This window comes from Physeter macrocephalus, chromosome 7 (genome assembly GCF_002837175.3).
Source record: "Physeter macrocephalus isolate SW-GA chromosome 7, ASM283717v5, whole genome shotgun sequence".
Lineage (NCBI taxonomy): Eukaryota > Metazoa > Chordata > Mammalia > Artiodactyla > Physeteridae > Physeter > Physeter macrocephalus.
In genome coordinates, this window is record NC_041220.1 from 145,095,579 (window position 1) to 145,117,944 (window position 22,366).

The window sequence follows — 22,366 nt, forward strand, 5'->3', positions numbered from 1 at the left end:
ATCCACCCATCCATCCATCCATCCATCCATCCATCCACCCATCCACCCATCCACCCATCCACCCATCCATCCATCCATCCATACACCCATCCACCCACCCATCACCCACCCTCCCTCCCATCCAACCACATGCCTCACCCCTCCTCCATTCCAGGGAACGGTACCAGGGACAAGACACTGTTCCTGCCCTCACAGAGGACTGAAGTACGGGGTGAATTGAGCGGACAGTGAGTAAGCACAGAGGGGTGATGCCTATGGTCCCTGGGGTGACTCTTTGTCCCTCTGTCGTTGCTAAAGACCCGAGTCTTAGCTCTTCATCCTTCTGCCACATCCTGGGCAGCCCCCTGGACCCCTCAGTTCAGAGGTGGTGTCTCTGAGGCCAGGAGCTGGGTGGCGAGTGGGGGCCCTTCCTTCTTCCTACTCACTGCCCTTCTGGTGTCTTCCACCCTTCCAGACCAGGCTTGACCCAAGCCCATATGTCCTAGACTCTACAAAAGAGCAAAACAACATGGAAATTGTTGGCGTCCTCCACGGACTCCAGACTGGGGCGTGGGCAGATCAGGGCAGGGGCGGGGCCCGGGGGTCCCTCCAGCAGCCCACACTGACAGAGTCATTGGCCCTCAGGAGGCGTGACGTCACCCAGCTGCCCCGCAAGCCTGCCTCTGCACCCACAGAGGTTGCAGCCGCCCTCAGAGGAGAAAGTCTGAAGCTGCCCCTGGGTCCTTCTGCAGGGGCCTCGGGAAAGGGAGGTCCAGCAGGGGGCCGGGCAGCCCCCAGAGCCCAGCACCTACAGTTACTTCAAGACGCAGCTGTTGACTGAACACGCCAGGGCCAGCCCCGGCCGGCCAGCCCCAGTGGACAGGGGCAGAGGGGGTCTGTGGGCGAGGGGCTCTGCCTGGAAGCCTCAGGGTGGCTCCCAGGCCGGGGGCTCCAACTGGAGCCTGCCGGTGGCTGGTGATGGCGCAACGGCCCTCGGGGGACTCTCCACGCAGGTAGACCCGACGCCACTCCCACCCCATCAGATGGTGAAAACAGGCTCAGGTGCAGGCCAGGCGGGGGCCGCTCCCATCCTGCTCGCGGCGTCAGCTCTCTCTGCCCCCAGCCGGTGGCCTCACCGAGACCCTGGCGCCTGGGACCACGGCCCACACGCCCCAGGCTCGCCCTGAAAGCCTCTCTTCGCACAGAGTGACCTTGAAACGAGGAGACGTCCCAAGTGATCAGGAGGAGAGAGTGTGCTCGGTATAAATTTCACGCTCTTCAAAATGACATTTGTCGGCTGCCAGCTCGGCTCCAACACACACGGGCCACCCCCACCCCTGCCCCGCCCACAAGGACCTACACCCGAAAACTGCATCCCAGAAGCTCTCAGCCTCTCACTCGTAGCGTGCTCAGCGTTCATGGGCCCCTCCTCCCCGTGGGCGGGCGGGACCCCAAATCCACAGGCCGCGCCTGCGTCCGCCTTGGCGGATGAACTTGGAGGACGGGACCCTGGAGGAGAATTTGGAGGGAGGTGAGACCCCCACCAGGGCCCACACCGGCCTCCTACGCAGCGGAGCCCGCCTGCCCGAGGCTCCCCGGGCTGCGGGGGTGACCCGGTGCCATGCGTCCCCTCCCACCGGCCCTCAGTTCCCGAGCCACACCGGGGGCCTCTGGCGGCTCCCCAACGCGGCACAGTCGCGGACCCTGAGGTGGCCTCGTTGGACGCCAGGAGCAGAGAGAAAGCTGGCTGTGGGCGACAGCGCGGCTGCCCCCTCCCCGAGCCCACCCCTCACTCTCCCCGCCCCGCAGGGAGCAGGCAGAGCCCTTGCTGGGCATTCCTTCGCCCACTGCCACCGAGCTTCCACTCAGAGCCAGCGCCACTGGCAGCCCGGAGGACGCAGGGGACGAGGCTGGGAAGCCACCCACTGAGGGCACAGGGGCCTGGGCCGCAGGTTCACACGTGTTTGCCCACAGCACACGGAACAGCCCGGCCTCCCGCACCCACCCCTCCCACTGGCAGCTGACCTCACGGTGGCTGGAGGCTGGAGGGAGGGCTGGGGGTGGCCAGCAGAGGGGCCCCCGGAACAGAAGGCGCGTCTCCCCTTGAACCTGGGCCAAGGGCATGAATCGCCCCGCCGTACCCAGCCCTCGGGGAGGTGTGCTGGTGGGCCAGGGCAGAAGCCCCTTGCTCTGGGCCCGGGCAGAGGGGCCCAGCCGGGTCCTCGGCGACTCCGGGAACACTGGTGAACCAGGACCCGCAGGGCAGGACCCCGGGGCTCCAGGCCAGGTGGCCACACGTGGCCCCAGAGCGGCCACCCCACTTGGTCCCACAGGACCATCGTGGGGTGCAGGCCTGCTGGCTGGATCACCTCCTGGTCAAATCCTGGCCGTCCTGGGGCCTCCCAGGCTCCGTGCACTGAAAACTCAGGCAGCCGGAAAACCCAGCCCGCTCCAGACCTCAGGCAGCCCTGACGCCAGTGGGGAGGGGTGCGCGGGGGCGGGGGTCCACAGCCAGGTCTCCCAGACCCCCGTTGTCATCCTCCAGGCCTTCCCTCCCAGGCCGGGGCCCGTGAGACCGCTCAGGGAGAGCTGGCCGAGGCTTGTGTCTGAAGGCAGCTCGGCCCCCAGCCGACCCAGGGGTGGGAGCGGGAGGGCCTGAGCCCCCTTTGCCCAGGGTCTCTCCCCAACGCACCCACTTCACCTTCTGGAAAACCCACCCCTCCTCTGGGGGCTGCAGGGAGGGCAGGCCCAGCAGGCCTAAGCACCGTGAACACACACACGGGCGCACACCACGCACGCGCAGACACGCACAGGCACGCACGCGTATATGCACGCACACGTGTGCTCGCACACGCACACACACCCCGCTCCCACCCAGCCAGAAGGAAGCAGCCCAGGACGCCTTCTCCGAGGCGTGTGGCTCTCCCAGGCCTCTGCCGGGTGCAGCCTCCTGGGGCACCCCCCGCCCCCGACACTGCCCGGCTCCCCAGCGGGTGCCTTCCAAGGACCCAGGCCCCAGGACCCAGCCGCACACGGCTCTGCTGCTGGTCAGGGCTGCTGCCCGCCAGCTCGCCTCCTGAGGACTGACAGAGGGTGATGGGGACCCAGCACGTGGGAAGCCACACCCCCGACTCCGACCTCGCGGGTGGAAGGGCCGAGAAGGCCAGGGCTCAGACAGGGACACGTCCGGGCCCGCACCTCCCGCCGTTCCCTCCTTGGTCTGCACAGGCCTCTGCAAGGCGGGCCCGCGCCCATTTTACAGATGTGGATGCTGAGCTCGGAGAAGGCCACGCGCCTCAGGCTGCGTCCTCAGCCCGCCAGGCTCTCCCGGTTGTCCCCGACCACCCTTGGCCGTGAAGACCCTGGGCGCCCACCCCTGGCCACAGCTGGACCCTGGACCCCAGTGGGGCCGCCTGCTGCCCCTTCGGGTTGGTGAACTGGGTGAGCCTGGAGCTGGGGCTCCAGCAGGGCTGCTCCGAGCAACAGAGGAAGCTGCCCACCCCACCCCCGCCCCGGGGAGGCAGCCGCTTGCTGACCGTCCCGTCATTCCCGGGCCCCAGTCCTGGGTCTGCTGCGAACAAGCCTGGGTTTCCATGGAGAGGGTCAGAGGCATCTCATGTCGGGGGTGGGGGCTCTGTCAGCAGGGCCCCAGCCACGCCTCCTCCCTAGAGACACCCCTCCAGCTCTCAGACGGCCCAGTGGGCAGTGGCCTCCAGGAGAAGGGGGTGCCCCTGGCAACGCGAACCCCAGGCAGGTCGTGGTCAGACGAGGTGGGCACACAGCCTGAAGGTCAAAGCAGAGCCAGGCTGGGAGCCCACGAGCCAGAGGCCTGGGGGGTAGGGGGCCGGGCTCCGACGGCTGCCCCCTCGGGAACTCCAGGGATGAACACGGATGCCCCCCACCCCACGGCATCGCTCCTGCTTGCCAGGGCAGGGCCATCACTCTGGTCTGGACCCCGCACCTCAGGGTGCCCTGAGCAGAAGCCCCCCTCCTGGGCCCCGGTTTTCAGCTCACTCTACCCACACCGAGGGCAGCGGTGGAGAGGATGGGGTCCCTCGCGCCACTCACTCCGGGGCACCCCTCGGCCCGCCTCTGGGTGCCCCTCGTGCTGCTGTCCCCCGTGGGGCTCTGCGGCCCCCCAGCGCCTGGTCCCTGCCCTTGGCCTGGCTCGGGCTCCCTGAGCCGCGCACAGGGGCTCACGGGGAGTGGCCCCCTCCTCCAGCTGCCCCCTCACTCAGGCTCTGGCCCCGCAGGGACCCCCGTCCCTCACACCTCCCTCTCATCACAGCCCCTCCAGGGAGAACACCCCGTCCACCTTCCTTGTAGCCCAGCAGTATCAACGAGGCCTCGGTCCTGGCCAAACGGCACACGGCAAGCGCCCACCTGTGCCTGCCACGCAGGCCTGGGGTCCAGGGTGGGAGGAGCCAATCTGACCCTTGTGCCCCCTGCCCCGCGCCCCCCCCACCCACCCCCCCGTCCATCGCATGGCTTCCTCACCCTGCAGAGCCCCACCTTCTGGGATTTGGGCGGACCTCCCTCTCTGGTCCAGGCCTCGCAGGGTGGCCAGTCCTTCACCGTTGGGTGGCGAAGGATCCCAGCTGCCCCCAGCCCCGCCTCGAATAGGCCCCGTCTAGGGCAGCGGGGAGGGCCGCCTGGCGGGCAGCGTCCAAAGAACCAGCACCAGTTGTGGCCCCGGCCATGATGCCCTGGACGGCACCCACCCGCCCACCCCGTGGGGCCTGCTCAACAGACCCCGGGGCAGGAGTCCCACCTCCTTTCAGGCCCTGGTGCTGCGGGGCTGCGGCAGGGCAGGCCGGGGCTTGAGCCTGCAGGGGCGGGGCGCCGGGCCGCACACAAGCTGGGAGCCCCCAGCAGTCAGCAGGACCACCGCAGAGGGAGACGGTGCAGCCACTCTCAGGGAATCAGCATCCAACACAAAATACATCTCCTACTAAAATGACCACCCCCAGCCCCACGCCTCTGCCTGTGCGATAAAACTCCCCTTCTCGGGCCGGGAAGGGAAGGGCCCGGCCCGGCCGGCGCCTCGCGTGCTCACAGCCCCACGGAAGCCCAATCAGCAGCCGTTGCAATAAGGAGCCTGTGCAGCAGGTAAGTCTGCCCGAAGCAGTGGGTGTGGCCAACCACCCCCCACCACCTCCGGGCCAGGCACCTGACCCAGGGGGACCAATCACTTTCCTGCTCTTGGGAGCAGAGGCGGGGCCTTGAGCAGAGGAGCCTGTGTCCCAGGACGAGAGCAAAAGGCCAGCATGTTCCCAGAGACAAACAGAGGGGCACTGCCAGGAGTCCTGTGGTGCAAGTGACGGGGACCCCAACTCACAAGGCAGCAAGGGGAGCTCTGGCTCAAACAGCCAAGTGGGCCAAGGACATCTGCTTCAGGCAAAGTTTGATCCAGCAGCTCAGAGAGTGTCAGCAAGGAGCAGGTTTCCTCTGCTCTTGGGGTGACTCAAGAGGACTTTCTGAGGGAGGGCCAGGGCCGTGAGTGGCTGTGGAAGGACCCGGGCGGCGAGGCCCCACTTGCACCCTGGGTTGCAGGGGACTGAGATGGACCCTATGGGGTGGGAAAGGGGGAGTTCAGTTTGGGTCCTGCTGCGTCCTGGGGGCACAGGCCAGTTAGTTGAAATGGGCACTGCCCCCCGAAGACGGCGGGGAGGGGCTGGCGAGGCCCATGGGAGACGCCCACAGTATGGCACACGGCTGACCTCCCTCCCCTGAGACTGGGCGTCCCCTGATGGACGAGGGGCCACAGAGGCCTTCACCCCACAGCAGACCTCTGGAGGAGCAGGGGTCCCCAGTCCCACCTGTAGGATATGCTCTCCGCTCAGGACATTGAGGTGAGTGGCACGTGCGAGCTCCCCGGGACCGTCAGGGACCCCGGGTGAACAAGCACGTGGGGGCAGGTCAGGGCGTGCCGGCACCTGGCCGCGCTGGGGCAGGGGCACCGCGGGTGGGCGGCCGGAGGCTCTGAGTGGGAAGGCTTTGCCTGGGTCCCCCCATGGGGCCCTCAGTGTGCCCTCTCTGCCCACCCAACCCAGCCAGGGACTCAGCCTCCCCGTAGCCGGACCGTGGTTCACCCTGGCCACACAGGCCACGTGGGCCCAGGGCCACAGGCCCGCCCTGTCCACCAAGGTGCCTGCCGACGGCCATCGGGGGGGGGGGGCACTCGCCCAGGAGCTCGGGTGCCAGGAGTTAGTAAGTTCATTACCTTCTACAACGTGATAAGCTCTGTTCTGATTGCTGCATTAAGGGGCAGGACGGCAAGATTATAAATTACCGGGATGTGCTCACGTGTCTGTCTCTCCAGGGCCAGGCAGGAGAAGTTAATTATTTTTATAGGTCCAGATAGGGCACAGGGCGATCCGAATGCCCGGTTCCGGGTCCAAGCCAGCAGGACGCCGCCCCGGCCGTCCCCTGTTCAGAGGACCCCACGCCCAGCCTCCCTGGGGGGCCTCCCAGCCTCCCTCCCTGCTGCCAGGAACGGGTTCAGGGGCGCCTGCGGTCTCTTATTCTCCCTGCCCATAAAGAGCAGTGGGCTGGCCTCAGCTCTCTGAGTGGCCGGTGGGGCCATCAGTAACCCTGAAGGATACTCAGCAATCTTTTCTTCCCCCAATTGCCCACCACAGCCTATATTACAAATACATAAATCATAATGTTTCAACAAAAGCAAAATTTAATTTTCTCCTTTCAGCCGTTATCTGGGCCGGGTGGTATATGGCAGGCTGCGCCCGGCTCATTTATTACTCCCGTTGAATAGGTAATGGCAGGCTGAGTCGATTGCAGGAGCTTTGTTGGGGTTCTGAATGTGCAGCACAGCCTGAGGTGGCCCAATCTCTCCACATCTGTAATAGATACACAGGACTCTATTATTCCTTGCCAGAGCAAAATTAAATAGTTGTGTGTGTGCCGGGGCTCCTGGGAGGCCGAGGGGAGCGTTTCAGGGGGCGGCCTGCCAGCCCTGAGCCCGGACAGGAGCGTGGGGTTCCTTGAGGCCCTGGCCGCGGCCGGGCTCAGGGGCGGGGGCGGTGGCACTCTGGGACCACAGACACGGCCAGGACTGGCTTTGGCTCAGCAGTCGGGGATCCCCGCCTCTGCGGCCTGGCCGCCGGCCCACACCCACCATTCATGGGAGGGCCCGTTTCACAGACCCAGGAAGCTGAGGCTGGGGACCCAGGGCCTGCCTGGGTCAGGGCAAGATCCAGTGTGGACCTCCTTGCCTGGGGGCCGTCCTCGGGCCCCGGCGCTTCTGGATGAGCCGCCCGCTGGGACTGGGGAGCCAGGGGCACCATGGCTCCCGCCCCCGAGAAGCCCCACCGGGTCCTGGGGCTCGAACCCGTGTCGGCGTGATCGGGGCGGGCAGCGCACGTCGAGCTCTCACGCCCCCCACGACCAGCCCGGGCCCCTTTCTGTCCAGAGGAGCCCCTCCACCACGCAGCCTGCAAACACACATCCAGCACCCCCAGAGGCGTGTCGCCCAGGCCACGTCCCCGCCGTGGGACTTCTCCTGGCGGCTCTGAGAGTCTGGAGCCAGGACGGCGCTCAGATCAAGCCCTCACCCGCCTGCCCCAGTGAGCAGAACCTGACCCCCATTCCCGGGTGCGCAGACTGAGGCCGGCAGCGCCTTGTCCAGTGCTCTGGGGTGGAGCTCACACCCGTGCCCCGCTTGGGGTCCGGGGCTCCCCCGGTGCCTCCCTGCACGTGCCCAGGTGGGGACAGGGGAGGGGCCCGCATCAGACCCTCTGGATGGATTGCCGTGGCCCCGGGACCAGTGACCGTGATCCCTTGCGGCCCCTCCTCCTCCATGCAGGCCACACCCTCCCCCAGGAGCAGGGGTGGGGACCCCCAGAGAAGCCCCCTTGCTGGGGCACGTGCTCGTGCCCGCCGCAGCCCACGCGGTGCGGGCCCGACGGGGCCCCTCCCAGCGCCCGGGAGGAGGCAGTCCATCCTGGGAGCGCGGCTGCGCTGCCACGCGCGTGAGGGTTGCTTCCGGCTGTGTCCCCTCGTGCGTATCTGCAGATGTGCCCTGACCAGATGGAGACGGAGCGCCTGCGGGCCGCGGCCACTTCTCACTCATCCCCAACAGCCCCTTCCTCCTGCCGCCGGGCCCCCGAGGACGTGCCCAGCCCCGCCCCGGGCCGGCGCCGCGGGCGTCTAGCCGGCAGCACCCACAGGCCGAGCCCGGGGCGCCCGCAGCCGACCGTCCACTCTGGGCGCGCCCGCCCGGCCTGGGGGAGCCGGGGTCCTCGCACCCCGCGGGGTCCCCGCCTCGGGAGCCTCCAGTCTCGGGGCTGCCCAGCGCCAAGCCCGGGCCCAGTCGAAGGCAGGGGCGGGGGCCTGCCGTCACCGCGGCTGGAGGGGCCGCACACACGTGGGGAGGCCCCCGACGGCAGGGGAACGCGAGGAGATTCTGGTTTTCTCTAGCTGCTTCCGTCAAATGCTTTGTCTTTTATTGACTCTCAAGCAGATTTCCTAATATCCTGGTCACCTTTGGCCATGAAAACTCAGCAAGCAGCAAGGCCCTGCTGTAGAGCACAGGGAACTCTGTTCCGTATCCCGTGGCAAACCGTCATGGAAAAGAATATGAAAAGGAATATGTGTATATATACACGTATAACCGAGTCACTTTGCTGTACACCCGAAACTAACACAACAGGGTAAATCCACCATACTTTAAAAAAAATTATTTATTTGGCTGTGTCGGGTCTTAGTTGCGGCACGCGGGCTCAGTAGTTGTGGCGCGTGGGCTTACGTGCCCCGCGGCATGTGGGATCTCAGTTCCCTGTCCAGGGATCAAACCCGCGTCCCCTGCATTGGAAGGTGGATTCTTAACCACTGCACCACCAGGGAAGTCCCACATCAGCTACAGTTTAATTTTTAAAATGGTTATAAAAAATGAATAAATAAAATAAAATAGAGGGACTTCCCTGGCGATCCGGTGGTTAGGATTCCGGGCTTTCACTGCCATGGCCCGGGTTCAATCCCTGGTCGGGGAGCCAAGATCCAGCAAGCTGCGCAGCGCGGCCAGAAAAAAAATTTTTTTAATTTAAAAATTTACAAAATAATATAAATAGGAACAAACAAACAAACAAAACCCTCAGTGTGGTTTAAAACTTTCATCACAAACTTGATTTGGGGTTGGGCTCTCTGCCCGCCAAGGGCTGACTCCAAAGGGCTCAGGTGAGCGACTGGCCCTCAGGTCTTCCTTCCCTGCATCTCCGTCACCAGGTATAAATGCTGACCAAGCACCTACTGTGCGCTGGGCGCGCAGGTGTGGCCAGGGAGCAAAGGGACGAGGGTCCCCACCCACGTGGAGCTGGCGTCCCGGGGACAGAGATGACCCGAGGACATGGTGAGTCACCTCGGTGTCAGAAAGTGACAACTGTGGGGTGGGGGTCGGGTGGGGGAGTGCAGGGACTTGCTGTCTTCCGTGGGGCGGCGCGGTCAGAGCAGCACTTGAGGGAGGGCAGGAGGGGACAGCGGGGAGGCTGGCAAGGCTGGCGGACGGGTGGCGGCCAGGCCCGGGGGCTCTCTGGGCAGCGCACGCAGGCTCTGAGGGCCGCGGAGGGGCTGTGAGTCCCCTGAAGTGAATGTTTGTGAGGGAGGAGCGAGGGTGGTGTGTGTAAGGGCCCCGAGCGGCACAGAGTGGACTGCGGGGCTGGGGGGGTGCGGGAAGGGGAGGCCGGGGGGTGGCCGGCAGTGGCGGCGGGGCCACAAGCAGGGTCAGGCTCAGGATGGGCTTTGAAAGTAGAGGCGGTGGCGTTCATTCGTGAGGGGGAGAGAGAGAGGAGGCTCAGCGAACTCGATGACGTGGAGGTTTTGGCCCAGAGCAGCTGAAGGGGGGGCAGGGCGAGGGAGCACGTGCTGAGCGCAGTGAGGCCCACGCTTCCTGGGGCGCTGGGACGCTGGAGATGCAGAGTAGCGGCCAGATTCCGGGGAATCCAGAGAGAGTTCTGGAGACAGAAGCGTGGGCGTCCCCGTGTGCAGGGGGTTACACCACGTGACCCAGTGGGACCGTGTCCCCGTGTGCAGGGGATTACACAGCGTGACCCAGTGGGACCGCGTCCCCGTGTGCAGGGGACTACACCGCGTGACCCAGTGGGACCGCGTCCCCGTGTGCAGGGGGTTACACCGCGTGACCCAGTGGCACCGCGTCCCCGTGTGCAGGGGGTTACACCGCGTGACCCAGTGGCACCGCGTCCCCATGTGCAGGGGGTTACACCGCGTGACCCAGTGGCACCGCGTCCCCGTGTGCAGGGGGTTACACCGCGTGACCCAGTGGGACTGCGCGGACAGGAGGAGAGGGGAGGGTCCAGCCTGAGCCTGGTGCATCACTGTCACCGGGAAGGGTCAGGGAATGAGGAGAAACAGCAGAGGGGATGGAGGAGAGACCACAGGAGTGTCCCCAAGAGGAGGGAGGGGGGCTGGGGGAGGGGCCAAGATGAGGACCAAGAATGGATGCTCCAAGGTAACACACAGAGGTCTCTGGTGACCTTGAGGGACGGGAAATCGGCTGGGTGGATCTAAAGGGAGGAGGGTGCTCCACGTAGGGCCAGGATGGAGGAAGAGGATCTGCGTTTACCCTCCCACCAGAAACAGAGAAAAAACTAGATAAGGTACGTGAAGCCATGGCTTTGCAGACCCTGGACATCAGGTAAGGCTAGATTGTGACCCTGAGACAGAACACAGCGAGGGGAGCCCAGGGGTGCCCAGTTTCCTACCTTAGAAGGTTTCCAGGCTGCAGTTTGGGGGGTTGAGGGGGGCACAGCGGGGGCAGCAGGACAACATCCAGCAAATCTGTGTGTAACCGGAGCTCCCAGAGCGGGAGGGGGGACAGGAAGCATACTTCAAGAAACAGTGAGCAAAACTTTCCAAAGCTGATGAAAAGTATAAACCCACAGGTCCGAGAAGCTCAACAAACCCCAAGCACAATTAATTAAAACTAGTGACAGGAGAGAGTCCTCAGCAGGCGGAGGAAAACACCACGTTATGTACAAAGACCTAAAGACGAGGTGACAGCAGGCTTCTTTCTCCCTGGCGCGTGTGACCTTGGAGAAGCATCTTTAGACAGAAAACCAAAACCGTCAGCCAGCGAAAATATCCTTCAAACCCAAAGGCAGAGTAAAGACTTTTTCAGACCTTAAAAAGAGCTGAAAGAGGGCTTCCCCGGTGGCACAGTGGTTGAGAGTCCGCCTGCCGATGCAGGGGACACGGGTTCGTGCCCCGGTCCGGGAGGATCCCACATACCGCAGAGCGGCTGGGCCCGTGAGCCATGGCCGCTGAGCCTGCGCGTCCGGAGCCTGTGCTCCACAACGGGAGAGGCCACAGCAGTGAGAGGCCCGCGTACCACAAAAGGAAAAAAAAAAAAAGAGCTGAAAGAATTCATCAGCCACACCCCAGGAGTGTGAGGGACACCTTCAGGCAGAAGGAAGCCACTGCCCGAAGGACACCTGTATCTGCACAAGAGAGCAAAGAGCACCAGGTGTGGTGTCTATGGAGATTGAGTGTTTCAAGCAAAACAATAAAAAAAAAATAAAGTGTTGTGAACACTTATGACATGTATAGAAATAAAGAGCACAGAGACCAGGAAAGGAGACCCTGGAACGTGCTGGGCACGGCTCCTACATGATCCATGAGGTTGTGGAAGGTCACCTGGAAGTAGGCAGAGAGGAACCGAAGAGGCACTTTATAAACCCCAAAGCAGTCCCCGAAAGGGCAAAATTCAGAATTATTGCTGACAAACGAATGAAAGAAGTAAAGTCATTAAAAATACTCAATCCAAAAGAAGACAGAAAAAGAGGGAAAAGGGACCAAAGGACAGATGGGACAAATGAAAACAAAAAGAAGAGGTGGATTTAAGCCCAGACATATTGGTGTTACAGTCAATGCAAATCATCCAACCACTGCAATTAAAAGGCCAAGGTCGTCTGATCGGATAACCTACATGCTACCTACATGAAACCCACTGTAAACATAAAGACAACACGATTGAAAGTAAAAGGGTGGGAAAAGATAAACTGTCTAACACTAATCAAAAGAGAGCTGGAGTGACTTATTAATATCAAACTAGATTTCAGAACAAGAGCATTACCAGGGATAACAAGGGTCATTGCATAATGATAGAGGGTTAATTCACCAAGAAGACATAAACATTTTAATAACAGAGCTTAAAATACATGAAGCAGGCCTTCCCCGGTGGTGCAGTGGTTAAGAATCCACCTGCCAGTGCAGGGGACACGGGTTCGAGCCCTGGTTCGGGAAGATCCCACATGCCGCGGAGCAACTAAGCCCATGCGCCACAACTATTGGGCCTGCGTTCTAGCGCCCCGAGCCACAACTACTGAGCCCGCATGCCACAACTACTGAAGCCCGCACTCCTAGAGCCCATGCTCTGCAACAAGAGAAGCTACCGCAATGAGAAGCCTGCGCACCTCAACAAAGAGTAGCCCCAGCTCACCGCAACTAGAGAAAGCCCGCAGGTAGCAACGAAGACCCAATGCAGCCAAAAATAAATAAATAAATAAATTTATAAAACAAACAAAAATACATGAAGAATAAACTGAGAAAAACACAAGGAAACATAGATAAACCCACAGCTGTCGTCAGAGATTTCAACACCCCCTCTCAATAAGTGATAGGACAAGTAGGAAGTATATCATGAAGACTACAAAAGCCTTGAACACACCATCGACCAATGTGACCTGATTGATTCATGGGGCACTCTGCTCAGAACAGCAGATTTCACATTCTTTCCAAGTGCACAAGGAACACTTACCAAGAAAACCCATATTCTGGGCCATAAAGCAAGTCTCAAAAAATTTTAAAGTATTCATACAAGGTATGTTATCTGACGACGACAGAAATAAACTAGAAATCAATAACCGAAAGAGACCTAGAAAAATCCTAAATATCTGGAAACTAAAAAACATACCTCTAAATAACCCCTGGGTCAAAGAAGAAATCAAAAGGCAAATGAGAAAGTATTTTGAATTAAATGAAAATGAAAATACAAGGGAAATGAGAAAGTATTTTGAATTAAATGAAAATGAAAATACAACGTATCAAAAAATTTGAGACACAGCTAAAGCAGTACCGTACTGAGAGGGAAAGCATCTATACTGGAAAAAAACAAAGATCCTAAATCAATGACTTCAACTTCTACCTTAAGAAACAAGGGGAAAAAAGAGCACATAAAACTCAAAGTAAACCAAAGAACAGAAATAATAAACCTCAGAGAGGAAATCAATGAAACAGAAAACAGAAAAACAATAGAGAAAATCAATGAAACCAAAAGCTAGTTTTCTGAGAAGGTCGGTAAGACTGACAAGCCAGACCAATCAGGAGTAAAGAGGGAAGACACAAATGACCAATTTCAAGAATGAGAAAAGTGACATCATTACAGACTGTACAGATACTGAAAGGATATTAAGGGACTATTGTGTATACTTTATGCCAATGAATTGGACAACTTAGATGAAAAGGACAAATTTCTCAAAAGACACAAACTAACAAAGGTCATTCAAGAAGAAATAGAAAATCTGAATAGTCCTATAGCTATTAAAGATTGAATTTTTAGTTAAATACCTTCTAAGAAAGAAAAACCCAAGCCCAAATAGGTCTCAAGGAAGAGTAATTCTTCAGGAACTCTTCCAGAAAATTGAAGAGAAGAAAATACTTTCCAACTCATTCTATGAAACAAATATTACCTTGACCCCAACACTAGGCAACAAAAATAAAGAAAACTACAGACCAAAATCCATTATGAACATAAATGCAAAAATTCTTAAAATTTAGAAAATGGAATTCAACAATATTTTTTATTTTTTATTATTTTTTATTTTTTATTTTTTAATTTTTTTTTAAATTTTTATTTTTTTTGTGTGGTACGCGGGCCTCTCACTGTTGTGGCCTCTCCCGTTGCAGAGCACAGGCTCCGGACGCGCAGGCTCAGCGGCCATGGCTCACGGGCCCACGCGCCCTGCGGCATATGGTATCTTCCCGGACCGGGGCACGAACCCGCGTCCCCTGCATTGGCAGGCAGACTCTCAACCACTGCGCCACCAGGGAAGCCCCCAACAATATTTTTAAAGGATCATGATCAAGTGGGATTTATCTAAGGAAAGCAAGGTTGGTTTAACTCTCAAAAATGTAATTCACCATAGTTACAGGCTAAAAATGAAAAACCTGATGACTATTTAAATAGACAGAAAAATCATTTGATAAAATCCAACAATCATTTCTAATAAAAATTCTCAGTAAAAGAGGCACAGAAGAGAATTTCCTCAACCTGATAAAGGGCATACCTGACACAGCTGATGTCACACCTAGTGGTGAAAGACTGAATACTTTCACCCCCAAATCAGGAAAAAGGCAAGGATGTCTCCTCCCAGCTCTTCTATACAACACTGTACTGGACATTCTAGCCAGCCCAGTAAAGCAAAAATAAAAAGCACCCAGATCGTATGCAGGATGCAAGATCAGTGTACAGAAATCAGTTGTATTTCTGTGTGCTAGCAACAAACAATTCGAAATTTAAAACAGTATTTGCAATGCCATCAAAAACATTAAATATATAGGGATAAACCCGACAAAAGCTGTGCGAGACCTGTACACTGAAAAATACCAATCACTGCTGAGAGAAATTAAAGAAGAACTAAATACTGGCGAGACAGACCACATCCACGGGCAGAAGACTCAGTACTGTTATCATGTCCGTACCCACACTCATCACCTGTCCAGGCTGGCTGGCCCATCAGGGAACGAGACGGAGACGTCCCCCACGGAGGGTGTGGGCCAGAGGGGTACACAGGCGGAAAACATCTGGGACGCGGTGACTGGTAGGTGAAGGGAACGTTAAGGAGGGAAGACGTGAGGGCCCAAGAAAGCCTCAGACTGGGAGGCCGCCTTGTCCGTGGGTCAGAGAGGACCCTGCCTCTGCCTCCCTGGGCCGGTGCCAGCACTCCCTGACCAGAGGGACCAGCCGCACGAGACCCCCGTGGCCCTGGAGCGGCCAAGATTAGCTCGAGCCCCCAGCCCTGGGAAACCCCCTGCCCAGGGCATTTCTGGGCTGCCCCTCGGGAGGGGCGACCCCAGTGGCTCCCAGCTGGGAACCGGCGTCACTGGAGTGTGGCTTTGGGGGGGGTGGACCCCTGCTGCTGGGGCCCTGGGACCTGCTGGCACAAGGAAGGGGCTGAGAGCTCCCTGTTGGGGGAATGGGCATCCAGGAGAGTTTCTGTCTGAGTCTGTTGGTTCACCTCCACTCTGCCAGCTGGGACTGCGGCCACCCCTGCGGACGCGGGTGGGAGCAGGAAGGCGCTGCGCCCAGCCCCCGGTCCCGTGGCGGGTCACGAGGCAGCCGAGCCCCTCACCTGCCCCCGACAGAGGAGGGAGCCGGTGTCAAGCGTCAGTGCTGGGCACGGGGCTCTGCCGCGTGCGGGAGGGCACGCCGCCAGCTGCGGGGCAGAGGGGACCCCGGAACGCGCCGGGCGGGCGGCACAACCCTCCCCCCTCCGCCCTGGGCCTCTATCTGCCCTCCACTCCCCGTTACTTAGGGCACGGGCCCTGCCCAGCCACGTCGCCCCCTCCAGGCTGCCACCCGGGCCCACCCCGCAGGCATCAGTGCCAAGGTCCTGGCGCTGCCACACGCCAGGCACGGGGTGGGGGGGCCGCCCTGACCTCCTGGGGCCAGCGCGAGGCTCTGGGCGTGTCTGCGCAGCTCCCTGGGAGGGGCCTGGCGGCGGGGCTCACTCGTGGGGTCTTCAGGGCCAGGTTCAGGAGTAGATGGGACAGTGTTGAGGGGGTGTGGACCCCCCACTCAGGGCCCCTCCCTGCCTGGGCCACCCTTGCACGCCCCTCGGCTCCCGGCCCTTTCCTGCCTGCACAGTCGCGGGATGAACCTTAACCCGAGCTGAGCACCTCCCACCCACACCTTCAGCCTCCTCCCAACTGCCTGGACCCTCACCCACGCTGAAGGTGCAGAGAAGGCGGAGGGGGGCGGCTTGTCCCGGGACACACGGCAAGCCCCCCGAGGGTGGCAGGGGCTTCCACTGGGGCCCTGCAGACTTGGAAAGGCTGAGTGAATTGGAGAGGGGGGGTCCCGGTGTCAGGGGAGTACCTCCTGGTGCTCTTTAAGCTCCGGGACTAGGAAGGCAGCCCCTCCCCCTTCTGCACCACCTCCCTTCTTCTGGGAGAGCTAAGGGATGGGATCCAGCGATCTGCGGGTTTGCATTCATACTACAGCGTAAAGGACTACCCACCCAGCCTGGCCTGGAGGTCATGGGGGAGGAGCAGCCAGAAGGTGGGAATGCCCCACAAAAGGGCAGGTGGCAATGAAGAGGTTGGGGGTCCGGGGGCCGGTGCAAAGACCTCGCACACCCCTCCCTGTGGCCTGGGTTGCCTCCCAGCTTGGAGGGTGGGCACTGAGAGCCGGGCTCTCTGGCAGGGAGCCCCATAGACCTAAATTAAATGGGGGCTGGATTTTGGAGAGCACACAGATCAGTCCCCCAAGCCCTGGCACAGAAGGGAGGAGGGGGGAGGGGGGGCACCCGCTGCGTTTCCCAGCGGAGTGGTCGAGGGCTCACACACGGCGGCCAGGTGGCGATTTCCACGGCCCTCCCTTCCCATTTATGCCTCAGTTCTGGGTCGTGGCTGTACCCTCTGGGTGCTTGGAGCAGAAATGAGCTTTCCGGTGAAAAAGCAGAATGCTACGAGCCCTGAGCTTAGACTCCTGAGTCAGAGAGACACGGACGGCCCACCACTCACCCCCGTACGACCTCGTGCCACAGTGACCATCACCTGCCCCTCCCAGCGCCTGCTCGGCGTTCATCATGCCGGCCTGGGGGCCTCAGCACCCCCCCCCGCCCCGCTTGCCCCCCATCAGCTGCCACAGCCCCAGCGCCTGGCCTGGGTGCTGCTCTGGCTGCTGTGTTCGCAGCCCTCTGACCCCCACCCACCCTCCAGAGGCCCACGTGGTAGGGGGACCTGTTGAGGCTCAGGACCCACGGGAGAGTGAAGGATTCGCCGCGAGCACAGGGAACAGCATCTCCACGGAGGGAAGAGCGTGAACAAAAGCACCGCGCCAGGAGGCAGCTGTGAAGACCGGGCCGGCCCGCTAGGCTGCAGGGCAGAGAACAGGGCCCGGCCAGACCCTGAGGAGGCGAAGCTGTGACCTCACCCTCGGGGCACACGGAGTCACTGGAGGGTCCCGAGCGAGGGCTGAAGGAAGGCGTCTGAGTCCAGGCTGAGATGGGAGGGAAGGGGAGGGGAGAGCTGAGAGCCCTGGGAAGAAGTGGGGCAGTGAGTCAGGCGCCCCGGGGAGAGGGGGCTAGACAGGGGACCCTGCGGTGCTCAGGGCTGGGTTTGGGGCACCTGGGCACCCCAGATGGAAACACCACCTGGACAGTGGGGTATGGCCAGAGGTGAGGCAGGGTCAAGCTCGCCTGAGGAGGGAGGGAAGAGAAGGGCCACCTGTGCCCTCGCGGCGGCAGCCCCAAGCCCGGGAGGACAGGGCGGGGGTCTCTGGACGTCCTGGCCTCCTCTGCAGGGCTGATGGCCACCCTGATGAAGCTGCGACCCCGCTCCTGGCGGGAAACTAAGAGGCCCGTGGAGCGGGCCTTTCTGTGGACTCGGGGAGAGCAGGGTGAGCCGAGCCTGCGGGTTGGGCTCCCTGAGGGTGGGGAACCTGGGAGGGTCCGCTTCCTTGTCTGGCTCACCTGCCTGGACGCCCAGCGGGGCCCCGGCCACCTGAGTGCGTTTCTGATCCACGAGATCAGCTCCCCGCTGGGAGGACAAAGGCTGCAGAGCAGGAACGGCCATAAAGCTCCAGGAGAGGCAGCATCGGGCGCTCTTGTAATTTGTGACTAATTTGTTGCACGATGAGGCTGCAATTGCCATTTTCATTTTGCTCGTGGCTGTGCAGCCAACGGCGTACAGTCTTGTAATTAAAATTAATTGTACCTCCACCTGCATATTTCTATTAGGCCGTTAAATTTAGTCTGTAAGCTCAATGACGTTCTTCCCTGAAAGATGCCGAGTTCATTTCTGCCGCACTCGGTGACTCCCCGCTCCGAAGGCTGCCTTGCCCTCCAAGGGGGGCTGGGGGCCTGTCTCCGCCCCAGCACCTCGCTTCTGGCGGGGCTGGGAGGGCGGAGCCCCCGAGGGCTTTCGAGGAGTTTATAGGCCTATTATTTAATGAATTCCTGATGAGCTAGCAGGCTCCCAGATCGTACATGAGGATTTCGTGCATAATCTCGGAAAACCTAAACAGGCTTTCTCCACCAAATTAAGCCCATGAATGACACCCACAGCACGTGCTGGACACTGTTTTCTCAGCATGGGCGTCCCGGTGGCCTTGAGGGTGGGGAGGGGGCCTCCCTCTGAATTCCAGGTGCCAGACCTCGGACTCAGGTATCAAAGGTCAGGTCCAGGGAGCCCTCGGATGCAATCACTGGCAGCCACCTTCCCAGCAGGTTCCCAGGTCCCTGGGAAAGCACCTCTCCTGCGCAGGGGGAGAGCGGAGAGGCCCTGAGAGCCCACCCCAGCTGTGCCCCGGCAGCGCCGCGCCGTGGCTCAGCCAAGCAGATGCGCCCTCCCAGGACCCCAAACCTACAGGCCACCTCAAAAGCTGGGAGGTATGGGTGCCATGGCAGCTGGGCAGCATAGGGGGCAGGACAGATGGACCCTGAGATGCTGCCCGGGGTTCCAGCCCATCCAAGCCCTCCACTGTCCACCACAGGAGTTAGCTGGAGTGGATTCCACAGTGCGTGACAAGGACTCCTACTGACCTAGTCACCATCCGGTCTAGAGAGGGGCACGGGGGAAGCTCGGTTAGGGGTCCCAGCTCCCCGTACGCCCCACCAAGCTAAGCTGTGGACAGGGCGGTTGTGATGGGGTTGAAGGTTCTCCATCCAGCTGAGCCAGGAGACCCTACTTCACTGTCACCTCTCCCCTGAGGCCAGGCCAGTGTGTCTGGGGAGGGGTCCGCTGTGACTGTCCTTCCTCTTCACGGAGGAAAACTTGGCTCCCAGTTGGGCAGCAAGGAGGGATGGACCCTCAGCACCCGCTCAGGGAACCTGGAAAGAGATGCATCTCCACCCACCCATCCATCCCCCATCCCGTCCCTCCCCCCGTTCCCCTACACCCACCAGTATGACAGTCACGCTAGGTGGCTCATGTCACCCATGGGATCAAGGGTGACATAAGCCCCTCGCACGGCCCCTTGCCTGGCCTTTGAGACCCCAGCCGCTCCTGCCTCATCTCCCCCACCACTGACCGCCTGCTTCCCTCCTTCCAGGTCCTTGGCCCTGGACACCTCTCCCCAGTTCTTCCCCTCCCGCGGGAAGGCCTCCCTGACCACTCCCGCAGGGCTGCGAGTGCCTACAAGTGCCAGACCTCGGGACTCAGTGCGCACACCCAGGACGTCCCTCCCCGGGGGGGGGCTCCCCCCGGGGGGAGCTCAGTGCTCCTCCCCGGACGCAGCCCCAGGGCCCCTGCCCCGCTCCCCCGCGGGCCCGCTTCGGCTCTACAGATGCTGGGGGTCAGACACTGCTGGCCCCGCTGCCTGCCCAGCCCCGCTCCCCGAGGGCCCGAACTGCACACCGGCCCTTCCGTCTCCGTTCAGCACCCCCCACACACTCCTGGGGCTCAGGCCCCAAGCAGGGGTCCCCCCGGGCCCCTCCCTCAGCCTCGGCCCCATCCCTCCATGCCCTCTGACCCTCACACGGTGCCTGGCCCCCCGCTTTTGCTTGGATGGCACAGTGCCCCTCCTGCCCACCCCCCATATCTGTGGTCCGGACTCTGCCCAAGCCCTCAGCTTCCCGCCCGGCCGGCGCCCCGGGGACCCCGCGCTCCACCGGCGACGCACAGCCCGCGCCCTCTGCTGTCACCTAGACTTTGGGGCCTTCTCCCCCCATCGCTCTCTCAGCTCCGATCCCTGCGGATGTCACACGTGGCTCACAAGCAGGACGGAGCATTGCTGCCCCCTCAGTGCAGCCCGCAGCCAGAATCCAGCGAATGGCACTGAATGAATGAATGAATGTCGCACAGCTGGTCCGTGGAATCGGTGGTTTCAAACTTCTCCTGTCCACTAATTTTACACAAAAAGCAGCCACGTCTTCTAAGATCCGTGGGAGCAGGCTCCGCGGTGCCAGTGAGTGCAGACGCTTGGCCACGCGGAGTCACTGGACAGAGCGGCCCAGCCTCGGGTGGTCCAGCCTGTGGTGACTGCCCAGCCCTGTCCTGCACCTGCAGCTCCCTCGTGCCCAGAGTGGCCGGTGAGGAAGGGCCAGGGCCGAGGGGGGCGCCCTGCCCAACTCCAAGTGGGTGTGGGGGGGACGGAAGGCTTTCCTCAGGACAGCGGGGTTGGCCCAGGGCCGGGGCAAGGTGGCCGTGGGGCTGGACGGCAGGCCAGGGAGCCCAGAGCTCAGGGTCCCAAGAGCAGCCATTTACAGGCCGATGTCCCACCCCACCACTGCCTGGGAGCCCCTCAAGGGTGGGCCCAGACCCTCCACTGAGTGTTGGGGTCAGAGGGCATCCTCACTGACCCCTGTGCTTGGCCCCTCCCGAGCCCTGCCATCCTCCACCTGGGCGGCTCCTGGCCTTCCTCCACGGCCGTCTCGGGTCCAGGACGTCTGGGCCAGACCCTTCTCCAGGGCCAGTGCTCCCGGGTGGGGTGGGGTGGGGGGCCAGGGACACACTCACTGAGCACCTCCTGTGTGCTGGGGGCCAAGACAGACAGACACCATGAGCTGTCAGCGGCTGCCGGGGACAGACAGTGCCGAGGGGAGGGTCACGGTGCAGGAGGGTTCCAGGCCTGGAGAGGCAGTGGTGACAGGAGCACGTGGGGCGGGCCAGCATTCAAGGACAGCATCCGGGGCCTGGGGGCAGGGGCAGGGCTGAGGGGAGGGAGGGGGGAAAGGGAGTGGGAGGGGAAGGGGCGAGGGGGCACAGGTGGGCTGCGGCAGGGCTGGCCCGCGCTGGGGAGCAGGGGTCCTTGCGGGCGCTGAACGGAACAGGGCAACAGAAGAGGGCGTGAGCTGACCGTGCCCTCCCGCTTCCGTGCAGCCAACTGAGCGCGGGGTCAAGGGCCACGGCGCCGAGGGCAGGGGTTCAACTGCAAGGGGGAGGGGGCGGCTCTGGAGAAATCCTGGAGGTGGAGCCAGGAGAGGCTGTGGGCCAGAGCTGGGGTGGGGTGAGTGGGCCGGGGCCATCGGCGGGGTGAGGCCAGGTACTGGGCCGGCGGGGAGCTCCTTGGATTTAGGAGGTCTGGAGTTCAGGGTCAGGCCCTGACCCCCGCACCAGTATTCGGATCCCGGGGCTCAGAAGGGTGGAGGCCCCGAGGCCGGAGGAGGGGCTGTGCACCACAGGGCGGCGCATCTGGAGGGCCTGCCTCGGACTCCGCGGGGGAGGAGGACCGGCCACCGGCCTTGGGTAGGGGGCCCGGCGGCGCGGGGGGCGCCCGGCTGCCACCCGGCGCCCATCCCCCAACACACCTGGGGCCCGGTGCTTCATCTCGCGCCCCCTGCCCCCAGCCCGCTAGGCGCTGCGCCGGCGGCCCGGCGGGACCCAGGACACGGGGACACGCGCGCGGGGCCGCTGACACCCGTCAGGCCCGATAACGGGCGCAGCGCCGCCGACGCCGCGAGCGCATTAATCTTCCCCAAATTAAAATCTGCAGCGCGGCGTTTAAGATTGAGGCCACCACGGTTCAGCGCGGTGTGACCGCCAATTTTGATAAAAGTGTTTTAAGAGAGGGGAGACGGAGATAAATTGCCTGCGCGGCGGCGCCGCGGCTGAGAGGCGCGCGGACAGCGGGTCGGAGCCCGCGCTTCCGCAGCGCGTCCGGGGCACCGGCTCCGCCCGCGGGACCCGCCCCGGGCTGCGCGGGCGGGCGCGCTCCGGGCGCCGGCACCGCCCCGTTCCCGGGGGCTCCGCGCCGCGCGCAGCCCGGGGCAGGGAAGGAACGCGGGCCCCCGGCCCTCGCAGCCCGAGGTCCCTTCCTTCGGCGACATTTCTCGAGCGCCTGCTCCGTGGCACCTGCCCGGATGCTCCACCCCCCGGAGTGGAAAGTGGTGGCGGGGCTCCGCTCGCAGTCAGGGTCTAGCCAGGAGCACAGGCGCCTCTGCAGCCCCCTGGACTGCTGGGGGCGGGGGGGGGGGCGGCTGGGTGCCTGATCACGTGGGGTCAGGCGCCTGGGGGAAACTTCACCAGGCTTTCCCTGTCCCCACAGAGTGCCACTTTCTCAACTCTCTTTCAAGCCGGCTCTGCCCTTGTCTCAAGGTGAGGGCCAAAGCCCTCTCCTCGATGGAGGCTTCCCCGTGGTACACCCCCCAACTCCGTCACCCACCTGCCCTCCAGTGCCGTTTCCACCATTGCCCTT